The sequence below is a fragment of the Anser cygnoides genome, chromosome 5 (assembly GCF_040182565.1).
Source record: "Anser cygnoides isolate HZ-2024a breed goose chromosome 5, Taihu_goose_T2T_genome, whole genome shotgun sequence".
Lineage (NCBI taxonomy): Eukaryota > Metazoa > Chordata > Aves > Anseriformes > Anatidae > Anser > Anser cygnoides.
Genome location: NC_089877.1, coordinates 29,170,863 through 29,183,880, shown reverse-complemented (window position 1 = coordinate 29,183,880; position 13,018 = coordinate 29,170,863). Strand labels below are relative to the sequence as shown.

Here is a 13,018-nt window from a genome sequence, read left to right as displayed (position 1 = left end):
TTTTTATATGTCCTGGCAACCCCTACAGAGTGGATATTTCAATAGAGCCAACATTTCATTAACAAAATAAATGCACAAGGGGTGTATCTATGGGTAACGAGATAAAATTAAATGGAAGAAAGGCCTGCTAGCAGGGACCAGTAAGATCTGTGTAAGCATGACACATAAAGGTGCATGTCTGAGCTATTTTGGTACTTTCTCACGTCTCAAATCTCTTAATAACTCACAGCAAACAACTTCTTGTCTCTGGATATGACTGTAAGACTCCCTTGCCATCAGGCTGAATTTTAAGCTGAATTTGAGAGTTGAATTATGATCATTCCCTGCAGTTCAGTTTGCTGTGACAAGTTATATCCTGTCACCATACACCCATTTTAGGATAAATCACAACCTATTCAGATCCCAAACATCTAAACTAAAACAGATCTAAAAAAAAAAATAAGCATCCCATGCATAGGCCTGTGGTTCCCTGGGGCTTACTGAGGCTCTGGAAATTTTGTGCACAAGAGGACTCACAACTGCCCCTCCCCTTCCCCCTTCTCTCACCAGCCCGCCTTCCCTGGAAGCCTTTTTAGCTCCTCAGCCGTCCCTTATCTCTGCACTCTCAGCACTGGCCAAACAGCTGCCTGCTGCAGCTGCCAGCCCAGAGGCAGGCTGTAGGCTTGCCTTCGCCACCCTCTTGTACCCTCCTTTGGAGCTGGTTTCTGCAGTGCTTATCTGAAGCCGCCGTGTTGCTTTCCCACAGCACCCTTCCCAGTCCAGGGTACTCCAACTCATTTTTAAAGTGGGCCATACTGGGAGGGAGCTAGCAGTAGGTGGGCCAGCAATGCCTTTAACCGCTGTGGAGTGGGCATGCATGCAGAGGTAGGACAGCAGGAGACTGGGACACTTCGCAGGGAGAGTTTTGTACCCGCACATGACTGCTCTGTCAGCACAGAGAACTGAACTCAAGCGAAGCCCAGACTGTGCCAGGCCATGGGTGTGAGTCAGCAGGAGTTTCACATGCGGCCAGCATCGTGCCGGGCATGGGAGGGCAGAGCACAGAGGGACAGGACTGCACCAACACCAGCGCCGCTGTGCAGTCAGGGCTGCGCTCAGCACTGCACCAGGCCTCCTGCTCCCCATTCTCTCTCCCAGTTCCCAGCAAACTTGTCCTACAGCCTACTGCAGAGGTTTGCTGGAGAGCACAAGTACTTTGGCCATTTCTCCTTTTCCCAGTTTAGTTTCATGTGCCAGTCTTGGGATTCCTCAACCCTGAAACAGTCCAGAAACTGTTGGTCCAGAAACTCTGCCCTGCCAGAATAGCTAAGGGTAAAGGGCTTGCACAGCAAATGAAAAGTGAATCTGAACTCTTACCCTATTGACTTCTTAACACTCTATTCTGTCTGCAGGAGCCTATCAGTGTATACGAGCTGCAGCACAAGTTGTGGAAAAACAAATCAACTGGTGAACAAAGGTGGTTAGAAGGGTCTGCAATCTTGAGGCTACTCTGCATCATTATCCCTACCTTCTTACATTTCCTTTGGTTTATTCTGTAATAGCCAAAAGAGACCAAAATAGAGTCTAAGGTCAGCATAATTTGGGAGTGTAGATGGCTGACTGCTCTTTCCGTGTTGTGGTAGCAGGAAGGAACACCAAGAGAGCATCTTGCCTTACCTTGTTCCTTGCTACTACATACAACTAAGATGGTCCTCACACCGCTTGGGCCAATGGAAAAGATGCGAAAGAAATTCCATCCCAACTAGAGAGCTGGATAGATTTCAGAGCCTGTCAAGAGCAAGCAAAACAGCAAAACATTCTGAAGTTCAGATGGCAGATTCTTTGGGACAGTTTCCAAGCAAATTTATGTTCATTTCTTGGCTGAATCCAACTTTAAACAGAAATTAGAACAGTGAACATGGAGAGAAGTTTGTGACCAGCAGAAGCAAAACATCTGGGCTTTTGCCGGAGACAACTGAACTCCAGATGTTGTCAACATCACAATTCCAGGAGTGCCAATCGCTTTGCAAGCTGCCCTGAGAAAGGTCACGTCACTGAACTCTTGGTGACTGAATGGCTTTTGTATGGAGAACTCCTCTCCCAGATGTGCAGTGCTTGCTGGAGTTCGGTGCAATTTGCTTTGTTACCAGATTAGGCAGAGGGGAAAGAGAGATCACAAGGAGATATTCTACTTTATGAGAGCAAGCTGGTCTCACAGACCCTGCATGAGTTGTGCTTGTGCTAATTCCTTTTGATACTTGCTGAACACATTCCTAGATACAAGATGCTGCCTCAAGCTGTCAGTAAGATAATGAAATATCGTTACAACAGCCTGGTCAGTTTATAGGAATGGCACTCGTTAATATAGATACAGTTTACAGATCAGAATCAATGACGACATTGACTTTATGTTTCCCTGGAGGACATTGTGCTACTGAGAGAAGTACTAACATGAGTTCATGTTAGAGCATGTCTTGCCAGCAAGTAGCATAGACAGAAGGAAAACATTTTAATCTCCTTTCAGGACAGAGGTCTTTCTCAGCCTTGGGTTGTAACAACTGAACTCCTTAGTTCCAGATCACTTCTTTTGCTTCTTAATCTTTGAGTCCCTGACACTGATAAAATGCTGATCATCAATTTTAGAAGCACTGTAACCCTCACACCATGTGTCATCTGTTTCCCTTCAGTGTTGCACACATAGACCCCATAGGCCGTGTTTGTGCATGTGACAGAGGAAGGAAAAAGAGAGGACACATGATCTGAGGGTTATAGTGAGACTACGTGCATCTGCTTTAGGACGCAATGGTATAGCACAAATGAATGCAGTGTGTTTGCATGACACGGAGGCACATGACTAAGCATACCACTGGACAGCTCTGTGAAGATGTCAGTGGAACGGATTCTCTTTTGTAAAAGCTGGTCTCCCTGCCAGATTTTTTTTTTTCAACTCTACAATTACTTCGCAATGTTAAAAGCTTCAGAGTGAAATCTGGTTTTTGACACCGCATATACTAGGAAGGCTTAAGAATTGTCTGTTTACTATCTGATGCAGAATCAAAATGTGCCTCAGTGAGAAGCACTGCACTTTATATAATAAATTGATTGGAAAATGGGTTTCAGCAGTAGAATAATATAACTTGCATCCATTTGCCTCTCAAGAAGGGATGCACAAAAGAGTCTGTCACTTAATTCAGTAGAGTGTTCAGTGGGTCAGCCTGGGAACGTACTTATTGACAAAAGGGCACATTATGGCTTTAGAGCTTGTTGGAATGAAGCAGGCTTAAATATGAGTGTGTATACAAATTGTTTTATCTTACAAATTGCTGGTTGCTCTTTCTGATATACTCCAACCTGCAACAGCCTCTTGCTCAGAAATTAACCTAATCCACACATGAACTGAGCTTCTTTACCTGCTTCATTGCTATCACAAACAGCTGTTTTCTGCCTATTTGCACTTCATGCACAACTTCAGTTACCCTTTTAATTTCATAACTACTGAAGTAAGTTCATGATGAATTCTAACAGTTGTTCACACAAGGCTGCACTGCCTACATTTAGTATGCATTATACTCAGAATTGAAGTTTAAAAAGATTTTGCATCAGCAAGCGAACAATAAAAAAACCAGAAAGCTATTTGAGCAGAGGAATGAATTTCTGCTAGACCTTTGACAGTAGATTCATTGGCTTCCAGCTGATCAGACAGACTTTCGGCTACTTGCTGGCTTTATTCTTGGGCAATCTGAAGACATTTGGGTAGTGCATTTTAAACCAATTGATTGTTTTCTCAGAGTCTACATAGGGGTCGGGGAAAAAGGGGAGTATCTTTCTTGCTAATGTTAGCTAGACAATGGCAGCTTAACTGTAAAGCCCCCTAAAAGAGAATAAGCCTATTGTGTCCCCAGTGTGTTTCCCACATTTCAAAGGCCACTAAGTAGCACCAGCATCTTTGCCTCTGGGTTACTGAGAAGACAGACTCTTATGCTTATTAAATGATGGCTTTCCCTAATGATTTGAAACAAAAAAGGCACACACATAGGAAGCCAGAGATGTGCACATTTAAGGCTTCTCCTGCCACAAGGTCAAACACATGAAAAGACACAACAAAAAGTTTGGCCCTGAGATACCGGAGTGGACCCTCTCGCCCATCTCTCCCACACCAGCCCTTACCCTCTTTTCTACTGCGAGAGCCCCCGGTTCCAGCACAATTAGGCGCAGCACCAATGGCATTTCTGTTGCCTCTCCTTCCACTTGGCTTCACTGCTGAGAAAGAAGCTTGTTCGGCGGGGAGGCGGGCACCGCTGCCTGAATAGTCTCTGAAGCATTCATTATCTCCCGCCTAATTACATGGCCGACATAGTGTTGTTGTTGTGGGAACATTGCATCACATTAATCAGCAAGGGGATGTGCCAAGATGAAAGGGTCCCCTTGTGTCTGCTCTCTGCTGTGGAAAATGGGCAGGAGGGCGGGGGAAGGCACGGGGTATTTATCAAGTCCCAAGGGAGGGAAGGCACAGCGGGGGCACCCAAGCTCAGCCCAGCCCTGCCGCCATCTTCCCAGGCCAGCTCTGGTAGCACGCACGCTTTTTGTGGTCACGCATGGTGGAGGGCTCACAGCCTCGGAGCCTGAAATCCTTCACCACAGCAAACTATGAGCAAGGGCAGTGTTGCGGCCTGCTGCTCGGCTGCTCCTCCATAGCCTGTCCTGCCCTCAGCCCTGTCTGACCAGGAAGGGGAGCTCCTCTTTGAACAACCAACCCAGAGGGCTTCCACCCGCCCTCTGGGCTTCACGGAAAGTCACTGTCCCTTGAAACACCCTACAGACACGCTTTTCTCCAACAGCCTGTGGGCCAAATGTTAAATGGTAGCTGCAACCGGCCTCACAGATCAAGGTCAAGCTAGTACCCAAAAGCAAAAGTTCAGTTTCTCAAAGCCTGCTGGTGAGAACGCCAGTTCGCCCACATGGTGTAATTTTTAAATGGACTCTTGAAATCTGAGAAGAGATCTCATTTCCTCCTATCTTTGTCCCATTTGCAAGACATTTAAAAGGCTTTGTAAGGCCTTGCATAGATGCTTCTGTGTGTTGGGGCTGGGGGAAGGGCTGAGGCATCTACACTGGGCTGTTTGGCACCCTGCAAAAGACCGGGTCTGACTGGAATACCAAGTGCCAGTCCTCGGCTGAGCTGTTCATTGCTGTGAGATGCAACAGCAGCACTCCGGAGAGAATGAGGAAAGGTGATGGAAAAATGAAGACATTACAAATGCAGTTCCTTCCATCCATTAGACTCTCACTTCTGATTCAATCGATTCAGATCAGCCCCCTTTAAAATCCTCCAAGGACTGGCACCAGTTCGGGCTCAGATCTCTTCCAGCTTCCCTTCCTGCAGGCCGCCCATCACGGCATTTCTGCACTTCGCTGTGCTGCAGGTTGGCTTCGGTTGTTTTGAATGTAAGCGTCTCGCTTCCAAACCCTATTGTTTTTGTAATGCATCTGGCTTATTAATGCAGGCTATTAAAGCCACTTTGGAAGCAGATTTACTGAGATGCAGATAAGTTTATCTGCCACAAAGTAGGTGTGAACGCCAGTTCCTGCTAGTGACTGTTGCCAAGTCCTCCCACTGGTATCCCATGATCTTTTGTGGACAATTGGGGCAGCCTGCTTATCTGCATGCCACCTGTTGTGCAGGAGTCACCCTGACCCAGTGCCACCTTTCTATTCAAATACTGGTGCCGCGTCAGGTGGTGTTCTTCAGATTTCAGCACACAGGGAGCATCACTTGTGTGGTGCTGGACGGTCCTGTGCTAAGAGACTTGACTTCATTGCCCTCTGGTGAGAGGAGTACATACAACAGGGTCTCTGAACAGGTTTTTTTCATGGAGATCAAATGGGACCTGCATTCTACATTACAAGTGGCAACCAAACCAAAGAAGGGCAAGCTTCCAAGATATCTTGTTGCATATAATGTAAACCAAGTTGCATGGAGCAGAACAGATTCTCTGTCCCTTGGGCACATATATCCTCCAAAAAAGCCAACTCTGAGAGCTGTCTATGCACTTGCTAGCTTTTCTCTGCTGCTCAGTCCTTGACAGACTGGGCTGCCTTACACACAGTGCCCTTGGTACTGTATTATTCTTCCCTCAAGCTGCCAGGACACTGGTGCTCTGGCCATCTCCTTCCCAACAGAGGCCCAGGAATTCAGCAGGATGGGGAGCAATTTGCCATGTCTGTGCTCACTGAGGGCTGGGCAAAGCCCATGGGAATGGAATCCCAACCCAAAGACAAAACACTGTTTTATCCCTGGTGGCATTAAGGTTATTATCTGAACAACAACTAGCTGTCCTTTTTGTCTCACTTTCGCCTGACAAAAGTGAAGCACCGAACTGAGATCGCTGCAATATATCCTCTGCTAAAACTGCCCAGTTTACATAGGAGAAAAAAAGCCTGAGAGATAACATAGTCAAAGAACTCTGGTCTCTAATCTACCAGATAGATAAAAAGACAGAAGCACGAGGAAGATGTCCTACAGCATGATACAGGAGAGATGATGACAGGGAAATGTGTCAGACTTTATAATTACTGCTAATGAGGTTAATCTAAGGGCAACTAATCCTGTGGGAGAACATGGTGTCTCGGGGATCAAGGTCTTCTCTGAAATACAGGAATGTTTTGCAGCCCTCGACCTCTAATGCCTCTCTCCTTCTGGGACACCCATGGTCCACCAGCTCAGAAATGCCTCCTATTCTCTGAGCCACCCCAGCAATATGCAGTCAGAGATTCCTACCCCCTCTAAGGTGGTGGCTTATCTGTTGGCATCTTGCACCCCAAAGCGGAGAACGGGTTTGCCTCCTGCTTGCACTAGCTCCGGACTGCAGAGGCACAAGCCTGTGTGTGCACTGTAGTTTGTTTTGAAAAGTGCCTTCTGATTTGTTTTGCCACCACTGCCAGCTATTCCAGGTCTCCAGCTTTGTTCTGGCCCATCAGTCAAGGCATCATGAGGACCAAATGCAGATGTGCCCAATGAAGAGCTCCAGTAAGAGGTCTAGAGTAAAAACCTGCTCCGTTTCCATTTCCTTGTCCTTTTCATGGGCCCCTCTCACGGCCACACTTGTGACTACGCAACACTCCTGCAGCAACCTTTGTGGATTAAGCACTGTACAAATCGTAGTGCTTCTTCCAGTTTTTGGGACTTAACTTTGAAGCCAGTCTTTTCCACAGGCACCAGAAAGGTGACAATACATAACAAACATGGGAATTCTTTGTTTTGGCACACTATTTCGTTGCTTCTGATGAGAAAAACTATCTCAAATATTGTCGATCCCAGCAGAGGGAAGGGAAATGGGGCAAGTGGCTGCTCCACCCAAAGCTCTCCAGTCCCCAAGTGGAAGTATCTCCAAAGGTCTCTGGGAAGGCCCCACTGAGGCACATCCGAAAAGCCCAGGACAGATCCCAAGCACAGGTACGTTCTGTTTCATTGCTTCACCCCACTCTTCATGTGACAGCTTTCTTTAAAATCCCACAGTACCTCTTTGTCATCTGGAAATATCATTTCTGGCTTGCTTTCTTCTTTTCTTGCTCTCTGATTTCCAAAGGACTCTTAACTGAGAACCTGTTTTCTCCCTTGCCTCTACACTTTTGTTAACTCCACTTTACATATTCTATTACAAAAAAAAAAAAAAATAATAAAATAAGACTTCAACCAAAAAAAGGGCTAAAATCATTTGACTAACTGCAGCATTAGTGCCTATCTCTCACTGGTGCCAAAGGTGAGAGGAATTTTAGTAATTCAATAGATAGATAAGATAGAAGAGATTATTTGATGTAGTATTTGGCTGTACCATCTTTCTGAAATACAGTGAGGCTAAAAGAATGCTAAAGGTTACACGATATGTTTCTTAAGGTAAATGAAGTAACTTTTTCTAAAGGGATACGTTCATTCCAGGTGCAATTATAATATGTTTAACACTTTGCTGAGAGTCACCCTTTAAAGGAAGTTCTTGTCCCACAGCTCTGCAGCGATTTTTAAGTGAGTACTTTCCCTCCCTCCACATCCCCACACTAACACCAAGAGTGCTCACAAGGAAATCCCAACAGGCAGACTGTTATTCAGGCCATTTCTGCATTTCTAAGGCTCATCGACCTTTCTTTTGTCAGATAAAAGCTTCCCATCTCTTTAAGCCCTTCATTCTTGCAATAGTCCCACAGAAAAGTTGACATCCTTGGCAAGGAGAGTGAAAAGCAGCTTGTCCGCCCTTCCCAATAGGCCAGGCTGGAGTTGTTTTAGCCTGTTTAAATCTCTCCCCTATTTATATGCTAATGTTCTGGTATCAGCAGAAAGTATAAACAGTGTTGTTTACAGCTCCCTATAGTCTGTGAGCACCAAGCTGCTAGGAGAATACAGTGTACTGGCCAAAGCGATGTATTTATTGACAATGAAAACGGCCACTTCTAAGACTCTGAGAAACAAAACCGAACTGTAAAAATGCAGTGTCAGCCAACAATATAACCGTACAGAGCAGGACTGGCAAAAAGCCATTAGCCAGGGGGTCAGTAATGGGCCCCGGGGAGCTAGGAGACTTCATATTTAACAGGGAGAGATCTGGGGAGACCTTCAGCACAGAGACCTCTGAGAAGAGAGCATCACGCTCCTTGGCAAGGCGGCTTACATGCTCCATTTGCTATTATTGCAGATTTTTGTTAGTGGATAATGGCTCATAGCTTGGCTCACAACTCTCCTGGATCCTGAAGTGAATTAAACTCTCCTAAGAAAAACAGCATGGTCTAAAGGAGCAAGCACAGGAATTCTTGAGTTCAGATCTTGGCACTCTATTTCGCTATGTGACTCTTTTCACCAGGAGAGCATTAGTTATTAAAAATAACAATAACAGCAAAACCAGGAAGCAGTGAGGATGTACATCAAAGATGTTTGTGCAGTGTCGAGCTCTCTGAAGACGTTAGACACCGAGCCTGTCTTTACATCAGTCAACGAAACGTTGCCCACTGTAATGGCACTCCCTGCTCAAACCGGGGGAAATACCTGCTTGCATCAGCAATGCCTTATCTCCCAGGAAATAAAGACTAAAAAGCCTTAAAAAATCCCATCTACCACAGTGTCTACTGTATGCAATTCTCTCATGAATACAATCACCAATGAAAGATGCTAGACTGGCTGACCTGGCAGTCTTTATAGAATGTTTTGTTTTTGTTTGTTTTTAACTGAAAGATTGAAAAAGGTTGTGACAAGGTTTAACTCTCGTTCTTCTACCACATACATGTGTGTGGAGGCACCTGGGTAGGACAATGTGAATTTGCTTGGCTGTTACTGGAGAACTATCCATACGCTCTAAATTAAAGGAAGCCACCTACTCAGCAACTTTGCATCGGCACTAAATTCATGAAAGGGTAAAATGCCAGAGGACCACTTGCGATGGCATTGTGCCTTGTCAGAGCAGCACAGTCACAAAACAAAGTTTGAGGTGCTGAACAATGAGAGTATTATATTGGCAAAGATGTGCTTTTCTTCCAGTGGGAATTCAGTCACTAAGTGCATCAAGAGGATTTACAGCAACCTTTTGCTGTAATAACAAGATATAGGCCTACATGAAAATCCCATGTTTGGCTGTGGCACACCGGCTAAGGCTGCGCTGTCTCCTTCTTGCAGTGAGTTCCCAAAGAAGGAAATTGCTTATTTCTGCTACTACAGTATGTCTGAAATCAAGGAGTAGTCTGGTGGTGCCATGCCAAATTTTCCAATGCATAAAGTTTCTCTGTCTCCCAAGTTAAAGTGATCTGCATGTGGTCTTGCACATATTACTTACATCATCTTTTTAAGAAACTTAATCCATCCAGTTTCAAGCTTTGAAGTTTTTCTGTACAATGTAAAAGGGTTAAGTCTACCCAGACTGCGTCAGGTGCCCTGCACGCATTACACCGCGTATTTTGTGGGATTACAAGTGCTTATCAACTGTGCAAATAAACCAGTCCAGTGTATTTATTCCACTCGAGATTGTCTGAAACTGGTTCATTTCTAATAACTGTCAGCTAAACCACTAAGCCAGGTGGGGATGATTCTTGTTGGAGCCGTTTTGAGCTCTAACAGCAGTTTCTAAATCTCCTTCCATTACTTATTATTAATTACTGTTTGTTAAGCACCAGCAGTGCAATCAGTGCTAGGTAAAAGTCAAATAAAGGCAGCCCCCGTACCAAGGGGTTAACCTTTAAGCACAAGGCATATCAATTAAGATCACAGTATGAACAGCGAGAGACGCCTTGAATCTGAAGCCAGGAGCCGGGATTTCAGTGATTGTATTTCTGGCGTCTGTGTCTGTAAGAGGATGAAAAGGCACAGAAGTGTTTTGGGGTAGGTGGGGGTTTCAGTCAAATTGAAAACTGACGCACCTAAAACTGAGAGAGAGAACTGCAGATGCACTTCTTAGATATGTGTCTACAGAAATATTAATAAAGAAAAGGCTAGAATGTAGTCTTACATAATTCATTGCTGCTGGGACACGGGCCGGGAGGGAAGAATGGAAAAAACAGTCCATAAAGATGCCAATAGTTTCTAAGCAGAAACATCTGTTGAAGTCTTAAAAACGGCCAGGCCTGCAGCAAGCTCAGCAACAGGAAAGCCTGTAGTTGATCACCCCTACCCTCATCAGTCCCATGCGCCCCTGCCCCTGGGATCCGCTCGGAGCTTGGAAGATAACTGACACCATGAATCAAGCCCGGCTCCTTTCTTCAAGGGGAAAGGGGAGGAACAGAGGGCCAGGATGGGCGTCCGAGGAAGACGAATGATTATTTGGAATGGAGGTATTCAGGAAGAGTTACAAAAGAGTAAGGGAACATGCAAAGGGAGACCTAGTGGCTTATCCACTCTGCCCCAAAGGGGCCAGTGCTTGGAATTTCCATTGCTCTGTCCAGTTTAATTTTAAATGTCTCAAAGCAAAAGGCCTTGCTCCCCTCGGGAGGCTATTGCAAAATCCCACAAATCATCTGTGTCTTTTACATGACTGCCCCTTCCTTTGTGATAGTTCATTTAATTTTCTTTGTTTTCTCTTGATACTCAGCACTGCCCCTAGACATATCAGTTCCAAACAGCAATTTCTTCTTCCTGAAAACATTTTTCTCCCTTCTCCTGTCTTCTCTCAAGAAAAGAGCTATCTTAAAAATATCTGTGGAAGTTACTATTTTGTACACCTCTGCAGGATCTGCGTCTGCCTGCGGGAAGGGAGCATGGTTCTGTTGGATCTTACAAGGCTCTGTGAAATGGGGACCACAGCTGCTGTATTACAAGAGCAGTATAAATTGGCAGAAGTTCTTATAAAGCAAGAGTTTGGAGCCTTCCCTTCCCAAGTGCTGATCATTTCAGATGCCAATTTTGGCAAACTGCTTACTAGGTCATGTTAAAGCTTCTTTAAGTATATAAAACTTTAACCACCAAGAAAGCCAGACTTCAATCAACAACAATGAAAAGTTTAACTACCAATCTCTGGGTAGGAGATTCCACTTTTCTTTCAAATCCAAAACTCAAACAGCCTACATTATCCGTGGGATTGGGCAGCAACCTAGCAGTAAATTTCTGAGTTTATAAAGGATCCTCTTTTAGAGTTAGTGGTGACTGAAGAATCATGAGAACTGTATTTCACTTCTCAAAAAAGGTAATATTCGAGTGCTTGGGATTTCAAAAGTATTTACCCTGCACTTCTGAAAATCTAAGCAGAAGCCTTCCCCTCCCTTGAAGTAATCTCTAACATTTTCCTGTTTTTCCATGTAAAGAGAAAATAGCTTTTCTATGTAAAGCTAGACCAAAGGGTCAACATATGACTTCGATTGGAACTCTTGCTGTGATGTTAACCGTGCAGTCCACAAACAGCATAACAATAACACAAGGGAGCAGAGCGGGAGCAAGCAGAGTAGTAGTTAAAGTCATCAGATGCTCAAAAACAAACTCTGCAGTTTCCACTATTCATCAGTTTTCGGATTTTGACCTAAGTCTGCACTCAAATTGGCACTTTGTGATTTGCTTCCTGGCCCAAATGCCCAGAGTCCTCAGCGCTGAACATCAAAGAAAAAGCTTGCTGCTTGAGTGGCTCCCTTCCAGCCTGCCTGGCTCTCTGCTCTTCCCCATCTTTTGCTTTTTTCATTAGATAGGCAGCTTTGGATAATAAACTATAAACTTTGCAAAGCTTTGGGGATCCATTTATCAACTTTTGTAAGACTTTTTCCACCTTGACACTTTTGCTTTCTGGCTATTTCTAGAAACACTGGATCGGGGAGGACTTCCTGATAGTGACCTTGTTTATGTTTTCGGTTGCGGAGCTAGTTATCCTTACTTCAATGTCAGCAGTGGTACAAATAACATTACTACAAGTAGAGGTACTAGACCTAGTTTTTCATGTCACGCAGTTCAAAATGACTGACCAAAAGGCCTTATCAGCAGCTTGGCTTCCCTTTCAGGTGTAGAGCAAAGTTTTCACACTGCGTGTGAGGCACCGGATGACTTCAAAGAACGAGAAACACAAAAAGGATTAGGGAGCTTCTTGCTTCCCGCTATTGCTCCTGCAGATTTGTAGCCAGTCTCAACCAGCTGCCTACATCCAGTCTGGGCTCACGAAGCCCCAGTTCCCTGCAGGTCCTCTGGCAGCACACAGGAAGGGAACGGTCTCCAACAATGCAGGAGTAAAGGGAACTTTTAACTCAATGTTAAGCCTCTTAAAATATGAGCTGAGGTTCCTCTGAGATTTTATTAAATCTGCCAGCCTGTGAAATACTGCCCAGTGGATCAAAGACACAATGCGCCCTTTCTTAGTTTGTGTTCAGCTCTTCATGGATCTCCAAAGGGCAGTAGGGCTGCAATGTCTCGTTAGGTCAGTCATTAAATACAAGGAACCCAAAAATTCACCAGAGACCAAGAGTCAGGACGGGACTCTGCCATCCCTTCAGGAGCACGATGTCTGACCCTTTTAATTCATCTTCACTCCCTTCTCCCCCCAGTACACTGAGAACCACTCACTGCCGCTGATGTATAAAACCCTGCCACAACAAC

The 13,018-nt window shown here is 45.0% G+C and overlaps 1 protein-coding gene across 11 annotated transcripts in view; it reads right to left on the bottom strand.

The window, feature by feature from the left end:
* Window positions 1-13,018, bottom strand: part of RAD51B (RAD51 paralog B) — a 422,492-nt gene that overhangs the window by 103,504 nt on the left and 305,970 nt on the right. For 2 of the 11 annotated variants that reach the window (XR_007163701.2, XR_010832049.1), the window contains one exon: window positions 1,657-1,767. The exons of the other annotated variants lie outside the window; for them this stretch is intronic. The gene's annotated coding sequence lies outside the window, so the exon portion shown is untranslated. The remainder of the gene's footprint in view (window positions 1-1,656; window positions 1,768-13,018) is intronic. 11 annotated transcript variants of the gene reach the window in all.